This window comes from Triticum aestivum, chromosome 7A (assembly GCF_018294505.1).
Source record: "Triticum aestivum cultivar Chinese Spring chromosome 7A, IWGSC CS RefSeq v2.1, whole genome shotgun sequence".
In the NCBI taxonomy this organism is placed as follows: domain Eukaryota; kingdom Viridiplantae; phylum Streptophyta; class Magnoliopsida; order Poales; family Poaceae; genus Triticum; species Triticum aestivum.
The window spans coordinates 217106155-217114426 of record NC_057812.1 but is presented as its reverse complement, the minus strand read 5'-3'; positions in this window follow the sequence as shown (position 1 = coordinate 217114426).

Below are 8272 nucleotides of genomic sequence, written 5' to 3'. Positions count from 1 at the left end.
GCCGCCGGTGGCCACCAGGGGTAACTCAGGGCTGGCCTACCAGAAGTTTGGACAATCTGAGTGTGCCCTGAGAACGAGATATGTGCAGCTCCTATCGGGATTTGTCGGCACATTCGGGCGGTGTTGCTGGATTTTTTTTTAACTTGTCGATGTTGTCTTGTAGAACCAGGATACCAAGTCTGATCGGAATGTCTCGGGAGAAGGTATATCCTTCGTTGACCGTGAGAACTTGTCATGGGCTAAGTTGGGACACCCCTGCAGGGATTTGAACTTTCGGAAGCCGTGCCCACAGTTATTGGGAGATGGGAATTTGTTAATGTCTGGTTGTAGAAAACCTGAAGTTGACCTTAATTAAAATACATCAACCACGTGTGTAACCGTGATGGTCTCTTTCGGGCGGAGTCCGGGAAGTGAACACGGTGTTGGAGTTATGCTTGACGTAGGTTGTTCTAGGATCAGTTCTTGATCATAGTTGTTTGACCGTGCTTTTGCCTTCTCTTCTCGCTCTCATTTGCATATATATGTTAGCCACCATAAATTCTAATCACTTGCTGCAGCTCCACCTTATACCTTTTACCCTTCCTATAAGCTTAAATAGTCTTGATCACGAGGGTGCGAGATTGCTGAGTCCCCATGACTCACAGATACTTCCAAAACCAGCTTGCAGGTGCCGATGGGTCCGTTTAGATGACGCAACCAAGCTCAAGGAGGAGCTCGATGAAGATCTTGTCCTTTGTGTTGTTTCGTTCTAGTGGATCAGTAGTGGAGCCCAGTTGGGGTCAATCGGGGACCTTGTCGCATTTGGGGTTCTTCTTTTATTTTGGTTCCGTAGTCGGACCTTGATTGTATCTGGATGATGTAATGCTTTATTCATGTATTGTGTGAAGTGGCGATTGTAAGCCAACTATGTATCTCTTTCCCTTATGTATTACATGGGTTGTGTGAAGATTACCTCACTTGCAACATTGCTTTCAATGCGGTTATGCCTCTAAGTCGTGCTTCGACATGTGGGAGATATAGCCGCATCGAGGGCGTTACACCAGGGGCCTCGAGAGCTCGAATACATCAGCTCGAATACACAAGAGTCAGCGGAAGCAACAATATCTGAGTACAGACATAAGTTAAACAAGTCCGCCTTAATAAGGCTAGCACAAAGGCAACAATGATTGAAAAGGCAAGGCATCCTGCCTGGGAGCCTCCTAACTACTCTAGGTCGTCAGGGGCTGTCACGTAGTAGTAGGCACCCTTGGGGTAATAGTAGTCATCAGTGGCGTTGTCTGGCTCCTGGAATCCATCATCTGGTAGCAACAATCGGGTAAGGGGAAAAAGATGTAGCAAAGCAACTGTGAGTATTCATCCAAAGTACTCACAAGACTTACATCAGATCTAAACTAAGTATGCATCTGTATCAAAGGAAAGGGTTGTATTTGTGGACTAAACTGCAGAATGCCAGAAGAGCAGGGGAAAGCCTAGCCTATCGAAGACTAGCATCTTCAAGCATCTTCAAGCATCTTGCAGCATACAGAAGAGTACAGATCGACATAATGTAGAGTAGTAGTAGTGTTATCAACCTCGGCCAGAGATCCTTTCTCGACTCCCGGCGAGAAAGCAATCCCAGAGCCATACTATCTAGTTATCACCTCAAGTATCCAGTTCTAGTTGTATTGATCGGGATACAACTCGAAGTGTCCGTTACCGTAGGACAGGCTATCGATAGATGTTTTCTTCCCTACAGGGGTGCACCAACATACCCACCACACTCAATTAACTTCGGCCGGACACACTTTCCTGGGTCATGCCCGGCCTCGGCAAAACAATATGATGCAACCCGACCTAGGCTTAATAGAGAGGTCCGCACGCCGGACTAAGCCTATGCCCCTAGGGGTCATGGGCCATCACCCCGGGAACTCCTGCACATTGCGAAAGTGGCCGGTGAGCAGACCTTGCTACCTCCTTCAAAAAGGCAGGTGCTTACCAGTCCAACCCGGCGCGCGCTGCTTAGTCACTAATGTCTATTAAGCTTCGGCTGATGCATACGATGTGGAACACCCATACAATGCCCACGTGATGGTTAGTGCTATCAGGCCAGAGGCCCCTCGTATGAAATATCCAAACTGTTAGTGTGTTGGTAGTGCGGTCACGAGCAGAGACTCACGAAATATGTGACCCCGTCACCCCGTCTCGAGTACTTGTGGCAAGGGCTAAGAATGCCCGGCCACGCCTCGTAAGTATCTCGCGGGCACCTTCCAGGTCAACCCGACTCCACATCAATCGCTATTAAGCTCGCGCACTGTCCATGGCGCACTGTCCATGGTGCGCCATTACTAACAATTTGTTTTTCAAAACTACTAGTGGCGCACGGCGGGTGTGGTGCGCCATTACTATGTCAACTAGTAATGGCGCAATATCCCATGGTGCGCCAATACTAACAATTTTTTTTATTTTTTTTAAAACTACTAATGGCGCACCACACACCAGGTGCGCCACTGCTATATAGCAGTGGCGCACCACATACACGATGCGCCATTAATGTCCATATCATCTATAGCCCTTTTCCTAGTAGCGGGTAACAAAAACAGGCTATGCATCAGAGTAGGATCATACAGAAAGCAGTAGCAGTTCTAATGCAAGCATGAGAGGGAAAGAAATGGGCCATATCGGAATGCTCAAGGGGGGTTGCTTACCTGGAAGCTCTGCTGAAAAAGAAGAAGTGTCATTGACGTAGTTGATCACAGGGGCGACATCGGTCTCGGGGTCTAATGGAGAGAAGAGGGGGAAGAAATAGTAAATACAGCGCAAACAGATGCATCACTAAGCATTACAAGATGACATGCAGAGCTAGGGTTGTCCTAACGTAGTACTACACGTTGCAGACAAAGGGGATAAACATCCAAGGATGAATTCCCGGCGTTAGACGAATTCCGAACAGATGAAAGAGAGGGGACGGTTCCATGTTAAGCATGCTAGGGGCATGTGACAGGTGAATGGACCGCGCATTTGGATTCGTAGGATTTTTCTGAGCAACTTTCATATAGAAAACATTTTCATCCGAGCTATGGTTTATTTTCTATGAATTTTCAAAGATTAAACAATTTTCTGGAATTAATTAAATTAACAGAAAAGAAAATATGACATCAACATGATGTGTTCATGACGTCAGCAATCAACAGACTCGCTGACCAGGTCAAACCTGGCCTGTGGGTCCAGTGAGACCCACATGTCAGCCTCTGTTAGTCTAACAGTGTATTAAACTAACTAATCTAGTTTAATTAGCTACTGGACCCGACATGTCATTAACTAATTAGCTTAACTAATTATTTTTATTTAGGAAAAATGTTTTAATTAGGTTAATTATGTGGGGGCGGCCGCGTGTCAGTGGCACTAGGTGCCCACTCAGCACAGTTGACCACGGTCAATGTGGTCAGGGGCCCACGGGCAGCGACCCAGAGGCGGGCCCCGCCGGCACCGGAGTTGCTCCGGTGGCCTCCCGCAGTGGTGAGCTCATCGGAGACGCTCGGAAATTCACTATGGGGCACCATTTCGCATGGTTTTGCTTCCGTTCGTACGCTGACAGTGCCGCGCGTCGAGGGGTGGCGGTAGCGCAGCTGGACTTGGTCGGAATCGGCGCCGGTGACGAGCAGAGGCGGCGGGGCGTACGGGTGCCCAACGGAAACGGTGCTACGGCGTGAAGCAGCTTGAACGGAAGGGCTAGGCGTGCTCTATGCAGTGCGGCGAGCACGTTCGGCACTTGCCCATGACCGGAGTCTCGCCGGCGACGAGATCCGCATCGATGCATTCGGGCGCTCACCGGGGATAGCGCTAGGGGGGCACGGTAGGATGCGTGCGCGCGTGCGTTGGGCTACGGGGAGTGAGCTGAGCACGAGGCCATGCTCGGCTGAGCCCGCCGACGGGTATGGCCACGACGACTATGAAGCAGGGCGGCGACTATCTACGGCGACATTTCGTGCTAGCGGCAGGGGGGCCGAGACGTGCTAGGAGAAGCAACGGAAGGGGGAGGCGGAGCTCACCTTGGGGGCACACGGGGGCCCGATGACAGATTAGGAGCAGTAGACGGCGCCGGGGTCGGAAGAGACCACGGGGCTCATCGGGGCCGATGTCGGGGCCCTCGACTCGGTCTGGTCGGCGAAGATGAAGCAAGGGACGACAATGGTCCTCCTGGGCATGGAGGAAGGGCATGGGGAGGCCGGTGATCACGGCGGGGCGAGGTGGCCGGCAATGGCGGAGCGGGGCCGTGTGGGGAGGGCGAGGGGAGAGAGAAGGTGGATCTGGGGAGGGGAGACAGAGGAGAGAGTGAGGCGCGAGGGAGGACCGAGGAGATGAGGGGGCAGCGCCTGTCTTATCCCCTCGCCGGCGAGGGCAGCGAGGTGGGTTTGGCAGCGACCAGCCCCGCCCCTGTTGCGACCCCGGTCGGTGGAACAGGACGGCGACCGGGCGGGGGAGTGGGTCGGCCTGCTGGGATGGGCCGAGGCCCATGGGAAGGCTAGGGGCTCTCTCACCCCTTCGTCTTTCCTTTTCTTTTTCTTTTTCTTTTGTTTTCCTTTTTCAGCAGCTTTTGCATTTTATTTTGCCACAAATGACTTTGCAAAAATATTCCACTGGCCAAAACAAATTCAAAGAAGTACTATGCACTACCATAAAAATGTTGGGAAAGTTTTGAATCCCATTGGATTTATTCAAAAAGAAAAGGGCATTTTAAAAGGTTGTTTTGGCTCTGTTAAAAAGCATTAGGCCCATTTAGAGCTGATGATGATGTTGTGTTCCTTAATAGCAAATAGTTTTGGATTATTTGCTAAAAGGTGAACATTTGCCAACAAGTTTTGATCAACTTCATTTTTCACTTTGAATTTGAATGGAATTCAAAGAAGGAATTTGAAATGAGATATTATCCCAACATGATTATTATTCCAAATCTCAGTAGCTTAGCATGATCATGGTGGATTACTGTAGCTCCATTACATAGGGGTGTTACAATTCTCCTCCTCTAAAAGAAATTCTCGTCCCGAGAATTAGGAGGTACAAGGGAAAATATCGGGGTATTCGGCACGGAGTTTATCCTCGCGTTCCCAAGTGGCTCCATCCTTAGTATGATTTGACCATTGCACCTTGAGGAACTTGGTAGCCTTCTAGCGTGTTCGACGTTCAGCTTCTTCAGGAATGCGGATCAAATGCTCTTTGTATGTGAGATCATCTTGAACTTCAATCAGTTCCGGATCCACTTCACGTTCTGGATCCTTAAAGCATCGACGAAGTTGCGACACATGGAAGACGTCATGGACGTGAGAGAACTGAGGTGGAAACTCCAATTGATAAGCCATCAGTCCACGATGGGAGAGAATGCGGAAGGGACCAATGTAGCATGGAGCTAGCTTGCCCTTGACTCCGAATCTATGGGTGCCTCTCAAAGGAGTGACACGCAAATAAGCTTGTTCACCAGGTTGATAAGTTGAACCCAGTGTTTCCGGTCATAGTTGCTCTTCTGACGGGACTGGGCTGCCTTGAGATTATCCCGGACAATGCAAACCTGCTCTTTAGCTTGTTGAATAATGTCTGGACCAATGAGCGTCCGTTCCCCCGTTTCTGACCAATTCAGAGGGCTTCGGCACTTACGTCCATAAAGCACTTTGAAGGGTGCCATTTTCAAGATGGCTTGATAACTGTTGTTATAAGAGAACTCCGCATAAGGGAGAAATTCTTCCCACTTCTTGCCGAAAGAAATAACACAAGCTCGAAGCGTGTCTTCAAGAATTTGATTGACTCGCTCGACTTGGCCTTGGGATTGGGGATGATAAGTAGTGCTCCTGGTAATATGAGTACCCATTGCCTCTTGGAAACTATCCCATAACTTCGAAGTGAATATACTGTCGCGGTCTGAACTGATCTCCTTCGGAATGTCGTGGAGTGACACAATTCGGGAGATATACAAGTTTGCTAATTGACTAGCGGTGATAGTCTCCTTGACTGACAAAAAGTGAGCAACTTTTGAGAATTGGTCAATGACGACAAAGATAGCATCGTCACCTTTCTGAGACTTGGGAAGGCTAGTGACCAAGTCCAATTTGACCTTATCCCACTTCCATTCAGGAATCGAAAGCGGTTGTAGAAGTACAGCCGGTTTCTGATGTTCTGCTTTGACGCAATGACAAACGTCACATTCTTCAATATATCAAGCAATGCCTTGCTTCATCTTAGACCACAAATACTTCTGACGAATTTCTAAGTACATCTTGGTACTTCCCGGATGAATAGAGAGAGGGGTGTCATGCGCTTCTTTCATCACCTTCTTTGTCATAAGCTCAAATCGGGGTGCCACAATGCGATCTCTGACGTATGAGGTTCCATCTTCACCAAGTGAGAAATCTATGGACTTCCCTAAGGCAAGATCCTTTTTCATCCAATCAACGTGAGCATCTTTGGCTTGAGCATACTTAATTGCTTTCAGAAGAGTTGGTTCCAGGACAAGGTTATTCAGAGAACCCTATGGAACTAGTTGAAGGTTTAGCTTGCATATCTCTTCATAAAGGTGAGCTTTGTAGACCATGTGATTATTGCAATAAGACTAGCAGCTCAAGGCATCGCCATTACATTAGCCTTGCCAGGGGTATAGGATATATCGCACTTGTAGTCAGCAATAGCTTCCATCCATCGCTGCTGACGAAGGTTCAGATCTGGCTGAGTAAACAGGTACTTCAGACTCTGATGATCGGTGAAGATCTCGCAATGGTTACCGAGAAGGTACTGTTGCCATAGCTTTAGTGCATAGATAACCGCAGCAAGCTCAAGGTCATGAACTAGGTAGTTCTCTTCATGAGGACACACTTTACGGGAGGCATAAGCAATCACTCTGCGCTCTTGCATTAGGATACAACCTAATCCTTGTCGTGAAGCAACGCAATAGATGACGAAGTCCTTGCGAGAATCAGTGGCAGCAAGCACTGGGGCAGAAGTCATCTTGTCCTTGAGTGCATGGAAACTTTCCTGACACTTATCAATCCAATCAAACTTAATGCCTTTGTGTAGCACATTAGTCAGGGACTTGGCAATCTTGGAGAAGTTCTCGACAAAGCGGCGACAATAACTGGCTAGTCCGAGAAAGCTTCTCACTTGCTTGACAGTCTTCGGAGGGGTCCAGTCAAGAATAGCCTGAACGCGCTTTGGGTTGATGGCAATACCATCCTTGGAGATGACATGCCCAAGGTAGGTTACTTCGGGAAGCCAGAATTCGCACTTGGAATACTTGGCATAAAGTTGATGTTCTCGAAGCTTCTGTAGAACAAGTCGAATATGTTCAACATGTTCTTTTTTTCTTCGAATATACTGGAATATCATCCAGATAGACTACGACGAACTTGTCGAGGTAATCCATGAATATGTAGTTCATCAGACGGGAGAATGTGGCTGGAGCATTGGTCAAGCCAAAAGACATGGCGGTGTACTCGTAAGGACCATAACGAGTCACGAATGCGGTCTTTGGAATATCCTCTTCACGAACAAGGATCTGGTGGTAACCCATCCTCAAGTCGAGTTTAGAGAATATCGATGAACCAGCCAGTTGATCATACAGATCAATGATCCGAGGAAGGGGATATTTGTTCGGAATTGTAGCTTTGTTGATAGGACGGTAGTCTTGGACCAAATGGTTCGTTCCATCGTTCTTCTTCACAAAGACAGAAGGTGCTCCCGAAGGAGAGGAACTTGGACGAATGAAACCACTGCGAAGAGATTTGTCGATTTCCTCCTTAAGTTCAAGGAGTTCATGAGGTGGCATCTTGTAGGGTCGTTTGGCAATAGGAACGGTGCCTGATTTCAAGTCGATGATGAACTCGACAGCCCAGGCAGGGGGTATTCCTAGAAGTTCTTCTGGAAAGACATCTAGGAAGTCGCGAACAACTAGAATATTTTCAATTCCCTCAAGAAGTGTTGCATTCAATGCATTCAAGACATAAAGTCGTGCTTCAGCATTTTGAACCAGACGAGCATTGTAGCTTACTATCTCATCTGAAGGGTGTAGAAGCTGGATGGTTTTAGTGGCACAAACGATAGAAGCCGTATGTGATTTCAACCAATCCATTCCCAGAATGAGGTCAATATTGGAGGACTTCAGAATAATGGGGGAGGCAAAAAATTCCAACCCTTCGATTTCAACTAAAATGTTGTGGCTAATCATGGAGGTTTGGCATTAGCCCGCAGGGTTTTTTACCACTAGTGGAGTGTGCATCTCTTCGTATTTTAATGCCATGCATGAATGCAAAAT